Raw genomic sequence first — 24,796 nt, 5'->3', positions numbered from 1 at the left:
AAGTTAAATGGCACCTTGTTGAATATATTATAGAAGGGATTCTTGTTTCATTGCAAGTTGCCTGAAGTCTTATCAAACTTACAAACTATGGCTCTGAGCCCCCCAGTAATTCTGGTCTCATATGACCTGGTTTCCTTCTCTAGGGATGATCTCAAGAAAGGAAGTGTATCTTTTGGATTAATTATCCTTACCTGGAGTTGCTCCAGAAAAATTTCTTATAACTTTCTATGCATTACTTTATTTGATCTATAACCAATCTTGTGAAATAGAACATACAGGTATTATGCCCATTTTATAGATGGGGCACTGGGCTCAGAGAGTTTATGAAACTTGCTCATTAGTCATAGAGTTAGCAATATCCAAGCCAAGATTCAGAATGAAATCCTCTAACATTAGTTCAATGCCCTTCCTATTATACTATTCTGAAACGAAAACAAAACCTACCTCCCAAAATTAGCCTCATGTACTTTTTTCCTCTTATCCTAGAACTAATAAGCAGTTCCCCTGGCAATGCCATAATTCTCCACACCTGGAAAATCCTGACAAACAGAATCACTCTGGATTGCACTCTACAGCTTCTTCTGTCTTCCCTTTCTATCACTCAATACCAGCACATTTCTTCTGAGAAAAAAACTGTGAGTTAGAAATGGGAAGCCATGAAGACAAGAGCTATTTTAGCTAAGTTTTATTTTACCACAACCTAAATCCTATAGAAAAAGAAAAATGTTCACAGTTCAGAAAAGCAACTGGGAAAATCTGATTCATAAAATATAGTTTTTCTGGGCTCTAGGGTTAAGGCAAACTGTAGTTTAATAAGAAAGAAACTTTCTAGATTCGATGATGCCTATGGATATCCTAAGCTATGTCACCTGAAGGCATCATGATAGTCAATAGGGGATGGCAGAAGAGCCAGTAACCCCATTTATCCCAGATGATTCTAAAGCCTCTACAGTAAGATCTCATAGATTTGTCTAGGGAGTATACCTAGATTGTAAATTCATCAACAACTATATTTTCTGTTTTGATTATATTCAATGCATGAGTTGAATACTAAGAATATGTCTGGCACTATACTAGCACTATTGGGAATTTAAAAGAAGCTGAACACATCACCCTTTCCTCTCTAGGTTTAAGAGGAAACACAAACATCAATGAACAAAAAGTGAAACAAGACAACGTTTAATGTGTTATGCTATGCCTTGGGGCATAGACCAGAAGCTCTAAAAGATTCAGAGAAGGAAGACATGAAAGAAAAAGAACTTGAAAATAAAGAAAGTCAAAAAGATAATTATGTCAGATAATTATAGATAATTATATCAGATGATTAAGTTTCTGGAAGAAGAGAACATTTGTGTGTCTAAGGCTGCAGTGACATCCAATTTCCACTTATTTCCTAAGTGTGATTATTCAATCTTCTTATTTGTTCATTAGAAAATCAACTAGATGTTGTGAAGGAGGAAGTATGAGCTTGTTGGGTCATTTGTTGGGTATCTTCTAGAAGACATTCTTGTCCAGCTATGGGCCAGACCAGAGGGTATCTTAGCTCCATTTCAATTCCAAAATTTTGTGATGTTATAATTTAACCTATTTCTTTTCTTTTCTTAAGCCAAATGTAGTTTGGCATGGAATACTTATAATCAGGCAATTGTGTTGAGTTATAAAGCGACAGGCATTAGGGTGAGGGTGGAGACAGTATAGCTCTTAATATGAAACTGATAACTGTTCACAATTTTTGTAATGTTTGATTGAGAGAAGCAGCTTCATTTCCCCTTCCCCAATACTGGTAGTTAGAAGCCATCAAGAAGATTTATGGGCCAACAAGGATGATGAGAGGAATGAGCTGAGACTGTCTTTGTGAATGTCATTAAAGAGATTAAGTGCACGTGAGCACGGCATAGCTGAGCCACCATGTCAATGTCCCATGTAATTTGCTGCCTGATCAGTCATCTCTGCTATCATTGTCATACAACAACAGAGAAGAGACTGGCAGATATTGATGACCTTATCCATGTACAGAGGAATCAAGGGACAAAGGTGGCTCCAAAGGCATGACCCAGGAAACAAAAGAAACATATAATCATAATCATATTTTTAAAACTTTTCTAAAGATATCTATAATGATTAATAACTCATGATCTTGTCTCAAACTATTTGAGATAGATAAAGAAAGAATTCATTCAATCATTCATTTGTCAAATATTTATCAAACATCTACCATTTATAAGACACTGTGTTGAGCATAAGGGGGATAGAAAGATGGAATAAGAGTTAGAAAGGACCTCAGGTGTTACCTTGTGCAAACTCTGTTTAAACAGGAATTTTCTCTTCAATATCCAAAAAAAGTGATCATCTAGTTTCTTTTGTAGGATCTCCAGTGATGAGAAATCTACTCCTTCCTGAGATATCTCATTCTACTTAAAGAAGTTTTAATTCTTCAGAAACCACATTGCTATTAAGACATAGTTCATGTACATAAACAGCTTATAATCTCTTATGGGCATAAGTCATGCAAATAGATAACATGTAAAATAGCATATGGTGAGTACATACAAGAGGTATAAACAGAATGCTATGTGTCTAGAAGTAGAGGCTGATATTACCACCATTTGACATATCAGGAAACTGAGATCAGAATAGTTCAATGATAAGATGGTTTAATGGAAAGGACACTGGATTGGGAAGCACAAAATAAGATTTTTAGACCCAGCTTTACCACGAACTAGTGGGGCAATGTTGGGCAATTAACTTGAGCTCTCTCCATACTACTTCTCTACCTATTCAATAAAGCTACATAGCTGCCAAGAAATGAAGTATTTTTTTTAAAGCAATCGGGGTTAAGTAACTTGCTCAAGGTTACATGGCCAGGTGTTTCTGGGTGGCTGCTAAGTGTCTGAGCCCAGATTTGATCCCAGGTTATCCCGACTCTGGGGCCAGTGCTCTTGCTCACTGTGCTACCTGGATGCCCCTAGAGACTTTTTGTTTGTTTGTTTGTTTGGGTTTTTTTTTTTGGAGGGCAGGGCAATTGGGGTTAAGTGACTTGCCCAAGGTCACACAGCTAGAAAGTGTTAAGTAGCTGAGGCCAAATTTGAACTCAGGTCCTCCTGACTCCAGGGCCAATGCTTTATTCACTGCACCACCTAGCTTCCCCAAGAAATGAAGTATTACTTTGAAGAGCTATAGGATGAAAAAAGGTGGCATATTCATGACAGCATTACTAACCACTAGACACTAAGTTGACAAATTTTGTTTTCCAGAACCTATAATATTCCCATTGATAATACCTCCATCTTTCTGTTGCTTCCATACCCCATCTCTACTGGCCTGATGGCTTCCCCCTCAGTTGTCCACATAGGCTTGGTTGTCTCTGGGCAAATTTTAGTGTACCTAACATTTCCTTTGACCCCATCAAATCTTACCTGTCCGTGTCCAATTCACTCAGGACCCTGGACAGCGATATCCTAACAGACTGATAAACTCATTTGTTTCCTGTTCTTGGTAACACTGCATTTTAACTAAAGGAGTAGGAATTTCAGAGAACATTAACAGGGTAATTATAGATTTGTTGTTGCTGCTGCTGCTGTTTTTATTTTGATGGAGAAAAGTTACAGCAGGGGGCAGGGAAGGAGAGAAGGATTTATTCAGTTCCCTAAAATCACACCATTGCCATAGCTGCCTCCCCTGGCTATGTGAAGAGCTGTGTGCTTTTTGTACACCATCAACTGCCAGGAATAGGAAACTCCTAAATTAGACCTATCTTTGCAAAGAGGGGTAAGAAAATGTGGAAAGAATAATTGGTCTCTTGCCTATATCAGGGAAGACTTAGAAGAAATAGAGCTGTAAGGTCTAGCAAATCTTCAACAAGATTAAGACAAAATTAAAGGGTTTAACTAGTTAAGTTAGCCTGGATAGTCAGATCAAAATGGTGAAGGAAAAAGTAATTATATGTGAATGGAGTATGTGAACCCCTGAGACTGTCCTTTCATATCATATTGCTCTTGTATGCTTAGAACTATAGACAGAGAGCTTGAAATGACCTTAAAGAATACCTAGGTCTTGGGTGGCTAGGTTGCACAGTGAATAGAGCACAGGCCCTGGAGTAAGAAGGACCTGAGTTCAAATCTGACCTCAGACACTTAACACTTACTAGCCACGTAACCTTGGGAAAGTCACTTAACCCCAAGTGCCCTGCCTTCCCTAGGCAACTGAGACCCAGAAAGGTTAAGTAACTTCCCCCAAGAACACTCAAGTGGCAAAGCTGAGGTATAAACCCAAGTTCTCTGATTCCAAAATCACTGATTCGCCCCCATGTTACCGACAAGTAATGTGTTGCATTTTGTGCTATCATTATTTACATGTGGGTCCCACTCCACTACTACACTGAAAACTTCATAAGGATAGGATCTGTATTTTATTTTCTTTGTGTCTTTCCCAGTGCCTGCCCAGTATCCTATGCATAACAGGAGTTTAATAGGTATTTATTGAAAGAAATGGAATAGAAAATAATCAACTAGAATGAGATAGAATTTTTAAGGTCCGTTTTTTTCCTTCTGCAGGAACAAAAATTTAAGGTTGTAGTCTACAATGAGAGTCCCATGTATAAGAAAAAAAAACATGAGAAAAAGCCTAAAGCCAGGATAAAGTCAGTGGTACTCAGTGAGATGGGATTACTCTAATTTTATGGGCACATATACACAGCAAGGAGCAAATCATAACATAAGATTAGAAAATTAGTGCCAATTGCACTATCCCAAGTAAAAAAGCATGAACTTTGTTCAGTGGGCAACAGGAAATCACTGAAAGTCTCTGAAGAAAGGAATAACATGATCAAATATCTAAATGAGGAATATTAATCTTGTTGCAATCTGAAGGATGATTTGGAAAGGGAAGATTGGTTAAAAGTCTGTTATAGGGGTGGCTAGGTGGTGCAGTGAATAGAGCACCAGCCTTGGAGTCAGAAGGACCTGAGTTCAAATCCAGCCTCTGACACTTAACCCAGAAACTAGCCATATAACCTTGGGCAAGTCACTTAACCCCAATTGCCCTCCATCTCCCACTCTTGCCTTCTGTCTCTCTGTCTCTTGATCTTTCTCATGTGTGCATATGTATGTATATATGTATGTGTGTGTGTGTGTACATACACACAAACATACATATATATGTGTTCAAATCCATAGCCAATCTAAAGCAAAACAATGAGAAAATCTCTGGTGCTCCATTTTCTCCCATGTAAAATAAGAAAATAAGGGGATTGGACTAGATGATCTCTAGCAAAGTTCACTTCTGTTTCTAACTAGCTCTGTTTCCAAGCTTTAAGAAAAAGTCCTTTGTTAGGTCAGGTTCTGGGAAACCTGCCACCTCCCTCCTATGCTGTGCATGACAAGCACATTAAGCGGCAAATTTGAAGCTTAGACCTAAAAAACAAAATCAAATAGTAAACACTATTTGATGATAATGAGAAGAAAGCACATAGAAATTAAATGTAATACAGGTTGACAGTTCATTAGCAGAAACTGTCCACTCTGGCAAAGTGCAAGGTGAAGAAAACCTTGCCTGGAAGATTTGAAGCATATTCCACTGGCTCCCCCAACAAAGAAGATGGTCATTTCAGACACCTTGACCATAATTGCTGTCTAAAATCATCACAGAGGCTATGGTTTCTTACCATGCCTAATCAGACACAAACACAGCCAGCCAACTCCCAGGGAGGCCTCAGAATGAGATCAGCCCATGAGGAGCCCCAAAGGACCAAAAGCCAGCTGGGACAGGGACTGAGCTGGAGACCCTCAAGTAACCCAAGGACAGTAATTGTGTTGTTTTTTAAAAGCCCAAGGAGCTAACATTCTTCCAACATTTCTGAGAAAATGTCCATTTGTTTCCTGCCAATGCCTAGAAAATAGTCATGTGTGACCCCTTGTTAATTTCTCTATTTCAGTTTCTTTCAGTGCCCTTCATGCCAAGTGACATTTTTGATAAATTGATTTTTCCATATCCTACTCACTAATTTAGCTTGTGAGAGAAGTAAGCAAGTATAGAGGAAAGAGCACTGTCTTGAACTCTGAAGACTAACATCTCGTTGTTTTATGACTATGGCCATGCCCCTTAACATCCCTGGGCCTCAGTTTCATCATATTTAAAAAGGGTATGAAACCACTTTATCAAGAGCCAACTTGTCACATTAGTTAGAGAGCTAGTCAAGGAAACAGTAAGACCTGGTTTTAAGCCTTGCTGCTAATACTGATTGTATGACTCTGAACTAGTAACTGAACTTTTCACTGCTCGAGGAAATGTTTTGACAAACGTTGCAGAAGATGCCAAAAGGCTTTGGGAATTTCCCCATCAGAAGTTTCCTACACTGGTTCTATTGTCCTATCCCAGTCCAAATATATGTGTGTGTGTGTATACATATGGCATAAATATGCATCCATATGTAAATATAAAATATATGTCTATGTAATACATAAAATGAAATGTATGATATATACCTATATTACATAGAGATATATGTGTATACATATCATACATATATGTACATACACACACTTGGATATTATGAGGAAAATTATTTTTAAATCTTAACGTAAGTGTGAGTCATTATTGTTACATGAGTTTTGCTATGATTATTATTCCTTGCAGGGAGGAGAATGAAGGAAGGATACATTTTATTGTCTACTTTGTACCAGTCATCGTGTTAAGTATTTTGTAAATATTATCTCTTTTGATCCAATTAACAACCTTGGGGTCAGGGAGCTAAATATTATTATTATTATCCCTCTCTTTTCAATTGAGGAAACTGAGGTAGCAGAGGTTAAATAATTTGCCCAGAGTCATACAGCTAGTAAATATTTGAGGACAGATTTTAACTCAAAGATCTTCTGAAAGTAGGCCCAATGTTTCATCAATTGAGCCACCTAGCTGTTTCTGGGGCAGGAAACTCTGAGGAAGGGACCAATGAGAAAAGTAACATTGAATAGCTGGAAATAAATAAATATATATTTTTTTTAAAGAAAAAATTGTGATAAATGAATGTAAAGGTGTAATGCCAAGCAAAGACAACTTCGCAATGTTCAAAATATTAGCATAGCTGCTCTCCATTTTATTCAGTGACAAATTAAGAACAGAGAAAATCAAAATATAGTATAATTCAAAATACAGCATTCACCAAGTGTAATTCAATAATTTCCAAGTACTACTCCACCCCTGGACATTACATTCATTTAGTCAATCACAAAGTCCCTCTTCTAAGTACTACTCTACCCCTAGGCAGTACATTCATTTAGTCAATCACAAAGCCCCTCTTCTCAAATGGAGATTAGTTTCCAATCATAAGCAAAGTACATTCATTTGGTCAGTCACAGAGCACAAAAAAGTCAAAAGTTTCCCACCCTTAGATCACAACTGAATAGGCCATCTACCCCACAGTTACAACAAGCTTAAGCACAACATTTAATACCCAAAGAGAGGTCTTTTCTTCATCTTGACTCGAGGTAAGTTCTCAACAATCTTTGTTCCTGGGGAGACAAAGCTTAGCAAGGCCAGAAGATACATTGCCAGTGTCCTCATTAATTCATTCTCTCACTGCAGAACCGTGCTAGGACCCCTGAAAACATTAGCAAAACCCTCAGGATTTCTGTAAACATACAACAAGAAAATCCTTCTTCAGGGCTTCTGAACCAACAGCAAGGTTCTGGGACGTCTGCAACAACAGCACTGTCCTTCACCAGTGGACGCAATTCATTCTGTCTGCAGAACAGGACTGTTCTTCACCAGTGGATGAATCTCACAAAACAACATCAAAACAGACAAAGTACCAGCATAACATTCATGTCTCCTCAGTCCTTGGCAGCTCTGGGTGGCAGCTCTCAAAAGTCCTGGGCAGTTCGAACTGGCCCTCAGCAATCCTCTCTGTCTCTCTGCCTCTATGATGCTGCTTCCAAAAAAAAAAATTCTTCTGCCTCTCTCTGATGCTTGTGTCTCTCTAAATTCATGTCACCAGCTCCTCCCAGTTCAACCCTCTCTTTTCATGTCAACAATTCCATCCTACAAGTAGGATTCACAAGCTCTGGGTTTTAACACTCAACCAAGCCAATACAGGGGATCTTTAAATTCCATTACTATTACAAAAGGCTATCACTGCATTGTAAGGAACAACTATGATGAATATAGAGAAGGAAAAAAAGATTTATATGAACTTGATGCAAAGTAATGTCATCAGAAACAGGAAAATAATATATAAGATGACAACAATCAAAATGGAATGAATAACTAAAGAACGATTAAAACTGAATGCCATGAAATTATAATGACTGTGATTAACTCAAAAGAAGAAATACATGAAAGTATTCTCCTTTCTTTTCCAAGGTAAGGGTCTATGAGCATGGAACACTACCTAATGTTAGACTTTTTCTGTATATGGTTTATTTTGTCAAACTTTTTTTCCCTCTTTTTTATTCTTTGCTATAAAGGAAAACCGTTTGAGACAGGAATAAGAAGGGCTGTATTGGGAAATGTGTCATAAAAGCAAAATGTGTTAATAAAGGTTTTTTTTAATAAAAACAACAAAACAGAAGGAAGAATACCCTTTAGGGAGTAGAGGCAGATTAAATCCAAGGCCTTGATAGCTCTCTTCAATATTTGATATGTTGTCACATGGAAGAAGGATTAAATTTGTTCTACTTGGTACCAGAAGGCAAAACTTAAGGGGTACAAGGAAGCAACTTTACACAGAACTTAAAGAAAATCTTCCTAAATATTAAAGCTATTCTGGAACAGAATGTACTACCTTGAAAAACAGTGATTTCCTCATTGCTGCAGAAGTATAAAGGGCAGCTAGGTGGTACAGTAGATAGAGCCCTGGGCTTGGAATCAAGAAGACTCATGTCATTAGTTCAACTTTGACCTCAGACTCTTGATGTGTGACCTTGGGCATGCCATTTAGCCCTATTTCCTTCAGTTTCATTAACTATAAAATGAGCTGGAGAGGGAAATGGCAACCCACTCCAGTATCTTTGCCACAAAAATCCATAATGGGGTCAAGAAAAGTTGAACATGACTGAAATGATTGATTAGCAGCAGTGGAAGAATGGCCTTCTTTTCAGATATAATACAGGGTGGAACACATGGTTTCTGAGGTCCCTTTAAATCCTGAAGATGTGTGATCCTGCTCAGCACCTACTTCCATAATTTGCTCATTCCCTAAATCTCACAAGATTCTTCATGCCCACAAGTCTTCAATTATGAAAGGATCCAGTTATCATAAAGGAGGACAGCCTCACCTTTAAATCTTTTTTTGTTTTAATCTGATAAACTAAAGAGATTTCGCTGGAATGCCTACCATGATCCTAGACACATAGGAGTTAAAAAATACTTGTAGATCTGTCATGACCATCTGATTTGACTCAACTAATGTCATCAAAGTTCCCTGGAGAATACCCTGAGTGAAGGTTTCACTTTGTATGCTGTCTTCTGCTGAACATCGTCGAGCATTGGTCAAGGACAAAATAGTGATGATTACCTTCACCCTCCTCTTTCAAGCTCCCCCCTCCCATTCTGCTTCTTTTTATACTTTCTTTTCAACCCTTTTTTCCATATCAGGTACCCCTCTTCTTCCCTTTCTCACCCTTAAAAACCTGCTCTGGGAATGATTCCTCTGCATTTCTCCCAAGGGAACTGGCATTTTCATAAAGATTAAGTATTTAAACTAAAAGGATTAAAGTTGAACTGTGAGGTTTGGGGAACAAGCTGATGGATGAGTAGAGATACTTTGAGGATCTTAGAGCCTTGCCTGGGTATCCTTGACACCATGAAGCATAAGCAGGGAGTAGATTCACTTAGGAGATGGCTGGCCCTAAGGAACAATCTGTGGTCTCAGGAAAGATCTGTCCTGGTCACTTCTACAAAGTTGGTGACCTGTTGAACCCTGAACATTGGATGAACAAAGAAAAGGAAAACTGCCTGAGTAAGCTTTAGTCAATTAAACAAACATTTATTAAGTAACTACTCCATGTAAGACACTGTAGTAAGTGTTGAAGATGCAAGTACAAAGTGAAAGAGCCTGAGTCAAAGAGAGAGCCTCCTACTGAAAGGACATGTGTGCAATAAGTAGTCCATCGAGCAAGACTGATTAATTTATTAAAGGCTTACCATGTACCAAGCACTGTGCTAAATTCTGAGATTACAAAGAAAGGTAAAAACTATCCCTGCTCTCAAGGAACTCAGTCTGATGGAGGAGACAATATGAAATTAACTATTTATGAACAAGCTATAGGCAGGACCAATTGGAAATATCAATAGACGGAAGACCCTATATTTAAGGGGCATCAGGAAAATGTTCCTGTATAAGCTGTGATTCTAGCAGGGAACTGAAGGAAGGTGGGGAAGCCAGCATATGCAAACAAGGAAAATCACATAAAGTCAAGAGAGAAGATATTAGTAATGGGGAGTAGAGGGGTATGAGATAAGGAAAGACCTATATAGGAAAGGGCACATGAGCTGCTCTCTGAAAGGAACTATGCATTGTGTGAGTCTGGGTAGAGGAGGAAATGAATTCCAGACACTGGGTACTACTTGGGCAAAAGCACAGAGGCAGAAAACTAAATGTCCTATGCAGGAAACACTAGAGGGCCAGTTTCATTAGAATGGTATTTTCATAGAATTTAACAGAATTAATTATAATTTCAATCATAGCATAACATATATTATACAGTAACTATGCAGCAGAATAGACAGAGCATGAAAGAGAATAATATACAATAAATCTAGAAAGGAAAAGTAAATGGGAGACAGATAGATTATGGAAGAGTAAAAAATATTTTAACAATAACAGTAATAAAAAAATCTCATATTTGCACATTTTAAGGCTTAGAAACTGTTTCCCTCACAATAATCTTGGAAAGTAGCTGGTGCAAGTATTATTATCTCCACTTTACAGATGGGTATACATAAGTTACTGATGCCCAGAGAGGTTAAATACCTTACACCATCCCATAAACCCAGGTCCATTACTCTTTGTGCTATCTTGGAGAGATTCAAGGCAACTGTTAGCACAGTGCCCAACTTGTTATCCAAAGAAGTCAGGTTAGACCTGAGATATGTCCTTTTAAAGGTCAAAATCAGCATATTCTGACGACTTTTGATTAACAGGACAAGTAAATCAGAGGTCCCATTTTCCTCCAATGGACTTCACTATGACAAGCAGCATGTCACTGATTAGGATGCTTCCCTACAAGCCCACGAAAACCCTTCTAATTAGATGTAGCATTCTGTTCAGAAGCTCGCTTGGCACGGCCCAGCCAAGAAGAGCGTTGGTAATTGGCCCAAATGTGTCAGGTACACAGCCCTCCGAGTCGAGAAGCTTCTCCACTTGCCCGTGTAGTTGTTACTGTGATTCCAGGATGAAACCCCAAGGGAGAGAGAGACAATCTGAGAGAGATTACCAAGAGAAAGAGTATATACCTTGTTCCGTGCCTTCATTCAACAGCCATCTATGAGGCTTGAAGTAAACTCTGCACAATAAATAATAGAGCTAATATAGGTAAAATCATGCTATTTTTCTAAATGACATCTATAGGGCGATGGAAAAACAGAAAGATAGAAAGAGCTAAGGCCCAAAACCAGATCCTGGCACTTCTGCCACCAAAAGGATTTACAGAGGTCATTGCTATCACCGTGGCAGCCAGAATGTCAGGTTTGCCTCTATTACCATCTCCAACAGCTTGGGCATTTCATAAATGCCAACTAGTAAAATTGAATGCCAACAAATCATAATTCGGAAGGAATCCCTACCTAACTAGAGATAATTTCAGAGCCAAGAGAAGAGATGAGATGGGTGGGAGCTCTAAAAGATGAGGGATTTATGAGCGGTTGGACTCAAGAAACAGAAAAGTAAGAGGAGGCAAAAAAAATCCTGGAAAAGGTTCTCCTGGGTATTCCCATTCTCCTGTATCTTACCCAGGAGCTCATATCTATCCCTAAGCTCTCCTATGGATTCCTAGAACAGTCTCTATTTCTGGATCTTTGTTATATTCCCAGGATCTTGTAAATTCCGAGGCTCTTCAATTTATCTCTAGGCTTTCACATGTTCCCAGAATTTCCTGTATATCTTTGTTAGGCAAAGCTATAATTAGGATTTGGGGTTTGTTTGTTTTAATCTTGGGTAAAAGAACTGAATAGTGTGTATGGGAAAGGATGTGGTAGCAGTCAGAGGACACCCTAACTGCAGGCATAAACTTGGCATGAGAAGGCACAGTCCAACTCTCAGTCTTGCAGGAATAAACATGGCACCCAGAAAAGGGGTGCCACACTGAAAGTTCCCTGGGAGTGCCAGACAACAATAGCTGGAATGCAACATAGGCCAGATGAAGGATTTAACTCCAGCTGCCATCACATCTTTATGTCTTTAGAGCATATAATTCACTCCAAAGACTTTAGGGATAAAGAAATTATCCAATATTAATTAAAGAAATTTACTTGGGATCCTTAACCTAATTTTAATAACTTAAAAATTGTTGTTGTTCAATAGTTTTGGGTCATATCCAATGCTTTCTGACCCTCTTTGGGGTTTTCTTGTCAAAGATACTGGAATGATTTGCCATTTCTTTCTCCATCTCATTTTACAGATGAGGAAACTAAGACTTTCTTAGGGTCACATAGCTAGTAAGTTTCTGAGGCTATATTTGAACTCAGGAAAATGAGTCCTCCTGACTTCAGGCCTGGAGCTCTATCCACTGAGCTACCTAGCAGCCCTACGAACAACACATGTGGAAGAATGGGAAGACAGAAAAACAAATGATAAAGACAGCTTGACTAATTAGGACAGTGTGGGTGTTTTATTTGTTTGACTATTAAAGATTCATCCCCCACATATCTTAAGTAAAACTGCTGTGTTCTACTGGCCCCGTGCCATAGAAGACAATAGATGAGAGTGTGGTTAGATCAACACAACCCCACTCCCACTACTGGCCAATTGCTCAACAGGGATGCTTTCCTCAAAGTGGATCTTAACGTTAAAAGGTCATCCTGTGACCTTGAAAAGTATCTCCAGTGAGATTTCTTAAGATACAAATGAGAGGAGTCTGATAAATCATCCCATCGAATATTATCTGTGTATGCATATAAACATACACATACATATAGACATATACATATATATAGAAACTGAGGCCCAGAGAGTTGTGGTGACTTGGTAGTTGGTGGCACAGCTTGGATTAAAATGCAGGCTTTGGGGCTGTCTTTCAATGAGTCAGTATGCCAATCCTTCCAGCATATCCAGGTCATGAATGCTCTTGTCAACAGTACTTGGCATTAACTAGATTGATTGCATAAGGAAAAGAAAGAAAAGAGAGGGAAAAAAAAGCCAGGCACATGATATATAATGATGACTTCCGTGAATTGGGGGGGAGGAGTATTTTCATCTTTTTTGAAGCCTTTCATAGGCAGTACAGCATGAAAGCACTTTTTAAAATCCAAGGAGTCTTTCAATCTTCTTTTTCAATATTATCGTCTGATGGCCCATTGCACAGAGGAGCTTTTCTAACAGCACATCCAGCTGTAGCAGCAGCAGCAGCAGTAGTCAAAGCATCTCGCATTTAAAGCTTTCTGTCTAAGAGCTTAAAGCATATTCCCAACTATGAAAGCACTTATATGGAGCACTTAGGGCTTCTGATGCCTATTTTGACAAAACCGGGTATTTTCTTGCATCATTATCTAAGCAATTAGCAAGTATTAAGCACCCCTACCTGCACTTATTATAGTCTCATTGGTATTGTTGTTCTAGCAGACAGGTCTCAGAGAGGAGTCTGGCCCAAACAATCCAAGCAGGTCTAAAGAGATTTGTCCTTTGGCCTCTCCCTTGCACTACCCAGAAGAAAAGCCCAAGAATAAATTCACATAAAGAGAGTGAGCTAGGATCATGTAGAAGATGGGACTTCCTAGAAAGGAGTCATGCGGACTGCAAGCCAGTAGCAGTGAACAGAGCATCAGATCCATAGCTGCAGAGAGAAGAGCTCCTGACCCAAGTTGGGAACTTGAAGAACGTACTAGAAAATGGATAGCAATGGCAAACAGGCAACCACAGCAGCCATGAGCCAGGATAAGGAGACCAGATGCTAGAACAAAAGGATCACAAGCTCCCAAGAAAAGGAAGATAGTCAGCATTGAACCCACCCCAGGATTCCATGTGGCTTGGATAGTTGGTGCCCTGTGTTTTTTGAAGACTATATGACTGAATCATTCCCTGGCCTCTTACTAGAAAGAGAGATATGAGGGTCCCCTTGTTAACCAGAGTAGAAAAGTTGTCTGTTTTGTTGTTCTTTCTCATAAACATTATTCAACTAGTACTCTGTCAATGCCTTGGCAGCTTGTTGTTTGCAGGACACCAGGGTCTTGGGAGACAGAAACCAGATTCTGATGTTGTCTGAGAGGTTTTTAAGTAGAGATGAAATGTACCATAGAATTATTATTGGGAAGCCTTCAAGTTATAGCTTGCTCCATGATAAGCCTAGAGCAGGGGTGGGGGACCACATGTGACCTCGAGGCCCATGGACTTCAGTAATGAATCACAGGTTATATTTTTGGAAACTCATTCAAGGTAACTTCTGAGACATAAGGAGCAGCCCAGGCCAGGATCTGGACCTATGTCCTCTGAGTTCAAATCCTGAATCTTTCCCTTGGTCCCAAATATATCACGTAGATTGAATTGACAAGACTTGGCAAGGGGCAAGGAAGAATGAAAAGTTGAGGACAGCTCTAAGGTTTGGAACCTAGGCAACTGTAGAAAAAACACAAAACTGGAGTAATACCAGGCAGTACTCCAGACTTTCCCTATCATGTCCCAGAACACTCTTCACTCCAATCTGGAATTCACACATTGGAAATACTCTCCACCCCTTGTGGCCTCTCTCTTTTAAGAGGATGACTCCTCCCAAAACCGCTAGTTAATAATGGTTTTTAGGGTACCTACATCTGTAAGGACCCTTCGTGTTAGGTGCCTTGGGGTCCACTAAGACCAGCTTAATGCATGAATTCTCAGAGAGATATGAAAGGGAGACAGGAGTCCATATGGGGCAATCATATAGTTCAAGTTTATTCAGAGAGAAGCGTGTTTATATATCTTTTCACCCTTTTGGTGTACATGCACACTTTGGAGTATATAGGATTGATCATGAACAGGGGAAACAAAAGAAACAATCAGCTTTCCAGGGAGGGCTGAGCCAGCCCATACACCTGTCATCCTAACAAGTGAGAGGCCATTCGGGGTCCTTGATGGACTGTAGGCAACTGTGACCTTCGAGACCTTATGACAAAGGTCTGTGCATTCAAACTAGTACAGCACCTTCTTTCCACAGGTCTTCAACCTGGATTACTGTTGTTAAGGTTACCTGGCGGTCACCAACCATTATAAGTTTTATACAGGGACATCGGTCCCCTCACAATATCTTTTTCTACCATTCCCCTATGCAAGATACCATCATCCTTCATTCTCTTTTCTACTTCCCTTTATATGTTGTCTTCCCCAATCAGAATGTATGCTTGCATACATTCTTTTTTTTTTTTTTTGCTTTTTGGAGGGGGGAAGGTAGGGCAATTGGGGTTGACTTGCCCAAGTTCCCAGGGCTAGTTTTGTGTTAAGTGTTTGAGGCCGGATTTGAACTCAGGTCCTCCTGACTCCAGGGCTGGTGCTCTATTCACTGCACCACCTAGCTGTCCCCCAGTAAGAATTATTTTTTTTTTGGTGCATACATTTTTTTTTTGCTTTTTGGAGGGCAATTGGGGTTGTGACTTGCCCAAGGTCCAAAGGTCACATGGCCAGTTTTTCATGTTAAGTGTCTGAGTCCAGATTTGAACTCAGGTCCTCCTAGTTCCAGGGCCAGTGCTCTATTCACTGTGCCACCTTGCCACCCTGCATACATTCTTTATGCTTGCATTTGCATTCCAGCACTTAGCACAATGCAATACATAGTACATAGTAAAATACTTACTAAATGCTTGTCTAAAAAATAAATCAGGAGGATTTGGGGTTTGACATTGTAGTAAGTTCTGGGGGAGGGGGCAAACAAAAGAAGCATAAAATATCATCACAAGGAATTTAGGGTTCACTTGGGCAACAAAACACAGTTGCCAATTGTGATCACCATTCTTGCAGAAAGCCTTCTTTGATAGCACCAGTTCCCTTCTCTAAATCTCAAATGAGATAAAAATTTTGAGTACTAAGTATCTGGCACACAGTAAGCATTTAATAAATATTTGCCTCCTTCCTTCTTTCTAGATGATGAATTATTTTGGCCCCACCAATTCATAAAAACTATCTGCAAGTGTGTAAAGTGTTTGAGATCTGCGTCAGTAGGGGAAATACCCATGCTGGCAATATCAAGAATCCTTGGAGGATGGAAGTGATTTTCAGTCATTCTCACTCCCACTACTCACAAATATATTTCACAAATCGTGAAAGAATTCTTTCCTCCCTCCTCTTGATTTATTCAAGTAAGTCCTACACATCATTCCAAGCCGAGCACAAGTCTCCACTTCCCTCATAAAGCCTTCCCCATTGGGAAATGGGAGAAGAGAGAGAGGCACTGCAGGGGGAATCAGGGATCCTGTAGAGTATTGTGAGCTTTATAATAATGATGCTGGATCTATGGCTTTGGACAAGGGAGTTCACCTTTCTGGGTCTTATTAGTCTCATCTCTCATAGGAAGAAGTCGGTTTCAATACTCTCAAAACATCAGAGCTGGTACAGGGGGAATCAACACTGGCTTTGGATTTAGAAGAACCTGGGTTTAAATCAATCCTGATTCTGGTACCTCCCTGGACTTCTGTGTCCTCATCTCTAAAAGGAGGGGATTAAACTAGATGGCCTCTAAGGTCCAAATCTAAATCTATGTCGTGTGACCTTAAAAATTATCTAGTCCAACATTTCATTTTAAAGATTAGCAAAGTAAAGCGCTAAATGGTTGAGTACTGAAATCCGGAGTCAGAGAACTAGACTTCAGTTCCTTGCTCTGTAAATAGCTGTCTGACCTTGACTAAGGCACATCAATTATCTGGGCCTCAGTTTACTTCTCTGTAAAATGAAATGGTTACACTATATACCTCTATGGTCCGTCCCAGCTGTAAAGTTATGATCCTAAGTGACTTGCCTACTGTCACATAGCTAGATCTTCTCTAACTCCAAATTCAGGGACCTTCCCACTACCTTTACATCTCTAAGATTATATGCTACTGTGGTTTTAAATCACCCAGTTCCCCTTTCTGATACGCCATGGCCTTGGGGTATTCTGGGAAAGGAGAATACACAGCTAGAAAAGCTAGGAAAAAGTCAAATTGTGCAAACACACACATGCACATGCACACACACACTCACACATACATACATGCACATGCACATACACACATACACACACATGCACACACATACATAAATTTATCATTTCTAATCCAATTTCTAGAAGTCAAGATTTCTTGACTGCTATTCTTGACTTTGCTTTTCAGTCCCCAACAGAGAATGTTTATCACTGACAACCCATCAGAAGGCTTAGAAGTTAACCTGGGGGGGGGGGGGCAGGTTTGAAGGGAAGACTGGCTTGTAAAAGGCCTCTTGCCTTTCCTGCCACACCCTACCTATTCCCTGACAAAACAGGTTGTTTTCATGGCATCAGGACTAGTTAGAGAATGAAAAATCCAGTTCTGCCAGTCATTTCATAGCCTATTAAAGAAAAGTTACTGCTTTTGCGGGGCTTTTTCAGACAGAATTCAGTCAATCCAGGTTGTGGGTAGATCCTTTAAAATGGACTTCTGATTTCAGTCTGTGGTCATTCACCTGCAGTTTCTTGGGCCTGAAAGCTAAATGGGGGAAAGTAGGAAAGATAAGCTCAACAACCATAATAATAGCAACAACTAACATTTATATAGTGCTTATTATGTGCCAGGAACTATTTTATTTTTTAAAAATCATCTTCAGTTCTCTTCAGGCAAGATTCTAGCTGTGTACTTTCTTTCTTAAAACAAATCTTATAATGAAAAAAGAACTCTCTATGTGTACTTCATTTGCAATGTTTTTCAAAACCTAAAGTCTGGGTACTGGTTTGGAAAGTGTTTTCTAACAATTACATTTTTATAACATTAAAGTTGCCTCATGAATGAATGTATCAGGAGGGGAAGAAAACCACCCCAATCTCATTAAGACCTACTGGGCCCAGGTTCCAATTTGTGATGTCATATTTCAGCTTTGATAGTCCCTGCTGTGGCTTGTGGCCTACCTCTCAGAAAGTTATGTTTATAATTAACACTAGTTTGTAGAATAGATGAAAACTCAGGGATGTTCAAGATGCTTTTGCACCAGAGAAATGAGCTAGGTATAATTGCTTCAATGTCAACCTAACCTTTGTCAGTGTTCCTATTTGGCTCATGAGCAATTAGTGGAATGTGTGTACAGCCTTCAACACAACATTTCCCCTGCTGCTTCTGGTTCCTCATCCATCACAGAAGAAGAGAATTTGTAGGGACAGCTGCGACTTAGATCAGATGATGTGGTTTGAATCTGAATTTCTGTTATTAGATTGTTTATGTGCAAAATGAACTGGAGGACGCAAGTGCCACTTGGTGTGAAGAGAGCGGTGGAGTGAGTCAGGAATCACTTCACTGGTCCTCATCAATTTCCTCCTCTAGAAAATGATATGGTTGGACCAGAAAATTTCAAAGGGTCTTTTTATCTGTTGCTCTAAAATATGGCATTGACCGTGTAATTTAACCCCTCTTCAATAGGTGTGTACAGGTATGTCTATCAAAATAATAAAGGAATTCTTTTTTACTTACTTGATCCAGGCCATTAACCTTGTCTTTCACTTTTTATTTTCATGCAGCTACATCACAGGGTTATACGCATTGTTTAGCCCCTGCTCAGTGCTGGACAAAGAAATCTGAAATGAATTATTCCTTTTACGCTATTATCACCACTGGCATCGTAAATACTTATTTTTTAGAAGGAGAACTGGAAGGGAGTTGGACAGCACCCCAACTGTGGTTGACACCTGTCTTTAATCCAACTGTGGCAATCATTGGCCATAAGGCCTTGGGGACTCAACCATTCCTACACCTTGAAAGAGGAGAAACAGAACTGAGGGCCTTCCCTCCTTCTTGTCCCTCCCTAAGACAGGGGTTAGGCTAACACCTGTGATATCACTCTTGTTTTTGGGATTGAATTTTTTAATTCAAAGCTTGGAAATTTTTTTATACCCCAAATATCATTTTATACCCTAACAGAGGAGCAAAGTGGGTAGAGAGTGGAAAACTTCCAAGTCATTTTAACTTGGCTTTGCCTGCAGATTCAATTAGAAACATATATACCTGCTGTGGGGAACCGTAACACAGCACGTCTAGTTTTAGGGGCTAATTTCATTACCCGCTTCTACTGGCATTCAATGGCCATGTATTAAAAAACATCCATGGATTCAGTAAGCATTTATTGGCATCCATAACATGCACAGCACTACTCCAGGTTTAGACATGCTATAGAAGTACACATTACAGTCAGTCTCCTCAAATGTTGGATCAATCATGAAATGATTATAATTAATAAAATGATTATTCATTAGCTACATCAATTACCTTTACAAACTTTTTAATTATGAGTGATCATGTCAGACAGAAAAACAGTAAAAAGGGGTGGTATGCACATAAATAGTATCATCATGTATTCAAAGATAATAAAATAGATTCATTTTATATAGCCCTTTAAGGTTCATAAAGTGTTTTACATATATTACCTCATTTGAATAAAGAAATGTACACTTGTACACTTTTGTGGTTAATGTTGACACCGTCAGCCTTAGTGTTGGAGGTCTAACTGGAGAAAGAAATGGGAGCTCAGGAAACTAGTGATACTACTTTAATTCAACTCAATAAGCATTTATTGAAATATATAAATATATAATATATTTTATTATTTGTTATTATATATTATTATATATAATATATATTTTATTGAAATATATAAAATATATTTTAAAAGTGCCAGACCCTGTGCTAGGCACTGAGGGTACAAAGATAAAAATAAAATAGTCCCTTCCCTCAAGGAGTTTATATTCTACTAGATTACAAATAGACCCCTTGGGATTTATTAAGTCCTAAGGCCATATTTTGTTTTCCCCTCACTTCAAGTTGTTATTCAGGAAGCTAGCATGCCAATATTTACAGGCCAATTTGAGGTTTCATTTTCTTTAATGATCTCCAAAAACAAAACAACTCAAAATGTAAATTAGTAGCAGGATGCCTGATTAAACTGGACTGGTGACAGCACTTTAGGCTCTTTTGGCTCTGGGCTGTGAGCTCTGCAGGCTCAGATACATTTTCCTGCCTGGAGGCTTGGGAGAGCTGACCAGCACTGCTGGACTGGAGCTTCTCATTCTAGCACATCTATGTTTCTGTTGCTAGGCCACTCCTCAGGTCTGGAAAAGACGAGGGTTGTGAAATACAGGACAATCCTAAATTCCAGATTGTGTGCTTCATGAAGAAGGATGTTTGTAGGAAACATGCTCACAAAGAACCGAGACAATTAACTATTTGTGCTTCTTACCTGTGGAGGATGCGACTACAAGGGTCAGGTTTTCTTCTTATCTTTCTCTATTTTAGTGTTCCTACCCAAAAATGATTTCAAGTAGCAGAAGCATCTTACAAAAGTCTTTAACTGTGCTTGCTTCCAAGAGAACAAAGCATCATCCTATTCATTAGTGATGGCCTGGCATTCAGCTAGAATCAGTGCAAATATTAATTACTTTTGCAACTGGAAAGAATGTTGAGTCTGAAGTTGGGGGGCATGTCAAGGTTCAGTTTCATAAATATCCTTAAAATACACATGGAGGCATAGGCATAAAGAATCCTGCCACTGCTATTCAGTATTTCTTTCGGGAAATGTTCAGAGAGGCAGCATGGTGTGGTGATGAGAGTATTAACAATGTCAAGGAAGAGGAGAGGAAGAATCTTGGGTGTTCATATTTCAGTTCTGTCCCTAATTAGGAAGGCAACATAGTATAGAGGAAAGAATGCTAGATTTGGTGTGACACAGGTCCTGGGTTCAAATAAGGGATCTGCCATTTATTACCTATAAGACCTCAAACACTTTCTTAGGTTTCATCTTCTTTATCTTTAAAATTAGCTGGTTGGACTCAGATGATCTCTGAATTCCTTTTTAGCTATAATATTCTATGAAACAAGAACCCATATAGTTCCTTAAAATCTTCAAGGTGTTTTATACCCTGGATGTTTCCAACAGGACATAGATGAAATAGGAACATCACAGTAATTTCCCCAGATTGTGTGGACTTCTCTCCACATTTAATGTAATTAACTGTGGCAGGTCTTAGTGGCTTTTCTAGTCATAAGACGTAGGTTAGACACTCAGCTGAAGGGCCACATGCAGTCCACAAAACCCCTGAGTACAGTCTGAACCAGATTAAAATGTAATTGGAAAACATTTAATAAAATGATTAAAATACAATGAAGCATAGATCATATTAATATGGTGTTTTTCTAAGTCAATATGTGACCAACAGGGATGCTTAGAAATCTCTCCCAGGTCTTTCTTGATATAGTATTCATAGTCCTCTATACTCAGTAAATGTGTAACATATGTTGATTGACAAGAGTCTAAAATGAAACAATCAGAAATCCTCAACAACCTGTTGGATGATGAATAGTCCTAAGTTCTTTTATTGCTTTTTTTCCAAGTGTCTTCTCCAGGTGCAGTTCACTCTATAAAAAGGTTATGACGTCAACCTATTTTTTTGTTAGAAGGCTCTTCCTTCATAGCAGTGATGGCTGCTTCTTCAGAACACACTCATTATGGGGAACAGATGGGGAAAGCACTAACTGTGATATTTTGGCATATGGCTCAGGGAATAAATAGGAGTAATTGTTCTAAATATTAGTACAACTTCTTTCAAATTTCCAAGACAGTGACACACAGGAATGTGAATATTTTCAAAGAAGTAAAGTATACTTATGATCATTCAAAGATCACTTTCACCAAAATCAAATTCTGAAATAATTCCTGGCACTGGGAAAACTCTATTAGGGGAGCAATGCAAATGTTCAAAGGATAGATCTCAACAAGACCTGGTAATAGAGAAGAAAACAATAGTAAATTGGGAAGAACACTAGATTTGGAAGTGGGGGACTTGTGTCCAAATCCTGATTTTGCCACTTATTATCTATATAATCTGTGTCAAATTATTTAACTGCTCTGGGTCACCGTTCCCTTACTTGTGAGATGAGGGGGTTATATACCATATGACTTTTGTTTCCTGCCTAGAATGTCCCACCTTCACATCTCCCCTAGTGAATTCTAACCTATCCTTTAAAGGCCAACTCAAGTGCCACTGACATCAGGAAGTCTTCTCTGTTCTCCTGGTTGGTCATTACGTTCCCACTCAGACCTCATGTAGGGTTTTATTAAATGATTTTAGAGCATGTGACATATAAAACAATTGCCATTGCTATACTCATGGTTCAGCAATGCTTTGGTAAATGTCTAATTTTAAAAATTTTAATTTAAAAAAGTACTCAGGATATATTTTTAAGGTGTTTTTTTTTTGCACTGAATATGGCAACTTTATTGACGTACACAATACAGTACTCTAGGCTTCTTCCCCCTACTACAGGGGTGCTTTGGAACAAGGATGGGAATGGGACATGGGATCCCTAGTATAGGAACACAGATTAGGAATGTGGGCTCCCCATTGATGGATCTCCTCTTTTTGGCTGGGGATGAAGATGACTTTCCACTTTACTCCTTGGAGGCCATGTAGACCATGAGGTCTACTACACTGTTCCTATAACCATATATAACCATTGTTATACCAGGAAATGAGCTTGACAAAATGGTCATTGAGGGCAATATCAGTGCCAGCATCAAAGGTAGAAGAGTGAATGGTGTCATTGATGTCACAGGATACAACCTGGTCCTCTATGTAGCCCAAGATGCCCTTCAAGGGTCCCTCTGATGCTTGCTTCACCACTTTCTTGATATCATCATATTTGGAAGGTTTCTCCAGGCAGCAGGTCAGATCCACAACAGATATATTGGGAGTAGGAAAACAGAGGGCCATGCCTGTGAGCTTCCCATTCAGCTCAGGTATAACCTTGCCTACAGCCTTAGCAGCGCCAGTGGAAGCAGGGATGATGTTTTGAGCATCACCACGCCCATCACGCCACAGCTTACCAGAGGGGCCATCTACTCTCTTCTGGGTAGCAGTAATGGTATGGACTATAGTCATGAGTCCTTCCACAATACCAAAGTTGTCATGAATGACCTTGGCCAAGGAGGCCAAGCAGGTGGTGGTGCAGGAAGTATTACTGACAATCTTAAGGGAATTATCATATTTCTCATGGTTCACTCCCATCACGGACATTGGGGCATAAGCAGAAGGGGCAGAGATGATGACCCTCTTGGCTCCACCCTTCAATGAGCCCCAGCCTTTTCCATGGTGGTAAAGACTCCAGTGGACTCTACAACATACTTGGCTCCAGCATCTCCCCATTTCATATTGGTGGGATCCCCTTCCTGGAAGGTGGTAATGGCTTTTCCATTGATCACCAGCTTCCCATTCTCAGCCTTGACAGTGCCCTTGAATTTGCCATGAGTGGAATCATATTGAAACATATAAACCATGTAATTGAGGTCAATGAAGGGGTCATTGTGGCTACAATGTCTACTCCATCTGAAGTGAATGCAGCCTTGGTCACCAGGCGCCCAATACAGCCAAATCCATTGACTCCGACCTTCACCATCTTGTTTCAGGGATGCGACTTAAGCAGCAGAACCTGGCACCGAGCTGGGGAGAAAAGCTGAATCTGCATAATTAACATTTTTCCATTGCTTTGCTAAGTATACACAATCCACAAAACAATAAGTCAAATTCTGATTTGTAGTATTTGCTAATTTCCAAGGTTCAAACATTCTTCTGAAATAATCCCATTGGAGTTGATTCTCTTACACTCTTGACATGGACCCCAGATGTATTATCATATTTTCCCACTAGGGATGTGATTTGGAGGAGCTACTGCAGCATATGCCATATCTGCACAAGCCACTAGGTTGTCCCCAAAATTTGGTTTCCCATCAGTTCACAGTGATTCAAGCAGCTCTAGGTGCACCACTTCTTTTCCAGCCTCTAGGACCAAAACGGAAAGAGTTTTTTGTTTGGAGTTAGAGGATCTGGGTTCAACTCCTCACTTAGTCACCATCCTGTGAAATTTAGAAAGCCAGTTCTCTGGGTCTCAGCTTCTTCACCTGTAAAATGAGGTTACACCATGTGACATCTGGATACCTTTCTAGGGACTTCATGAACTTACAAAAGTTTATAAGAAAATAAAAATTTATAAGCAAGGTATAAATGATGTACTTCATTGTAACTGGCTCACTGCTACTAGATACATTATACTGCCTACTCCCCTCACCTCCCAAAGAGAAAAAAGAATGTGAAGTCCTTGAGGTCATGGAAGCTACAATGCAACGCATGTGTGGGGACTGAGATTTTGCCCATTTGGGATCTAGGGCATGGAAGGGAGTAACACGATAAAACATGTCTGTCCATGGCACTCGCCATCCAGTAAAGTCCAGTGGCTCCTTATGGCCTCTACTTTGCAGCATAAACTCATGTTTTTAGCTTTCAGTTTAGCCTTATTCATTTTTCCAACTTTATTATCTATTACTTATTGTGTTTCCCACTTTCTTAAGGTTCAGCCAGAGTGGCCTTCTTGCTGCTGCTCACAGAGGAGAATCTCCCATCTCTATGCATTTCCACCA

General features: G+C 39.5%; 1 pseudogene; it reads right to left on the bottom strand.

The window, feature by feature from the left end:
• Positions 1–22,619: 22,619 nt before the first annotated feature.
• LOC138173859 (glyceraldehyde-3-phosphate dehydrogenase-like) lies at positions 22,620–23,875 on the bottom strand (annotated as a pseudogene).
• Positions 23,876–24,796: the final 921 nt, after the last annotated feature.

Source organism: Petaurus breviceps, unplaced genomic scaffold, assembly GCF_028583685.1.
Source record: "Petaurus breviceps papuanus isolate PSGF00001 unplaced genomic scaffold, PetGlider_PUasm1.0 129, whole genome shotgun sequence".
Lineage (NCBI taxonomy): Eukaryota > Metazoa > Chordata > Mammalia > Diprotodontia > Petauridae > Petaurus > Petaurus breviceps.
Note: the sequence above shows the minus strand (reverse complement) of the source record. Positions and strands in the feature narration are given on the sequence as shown.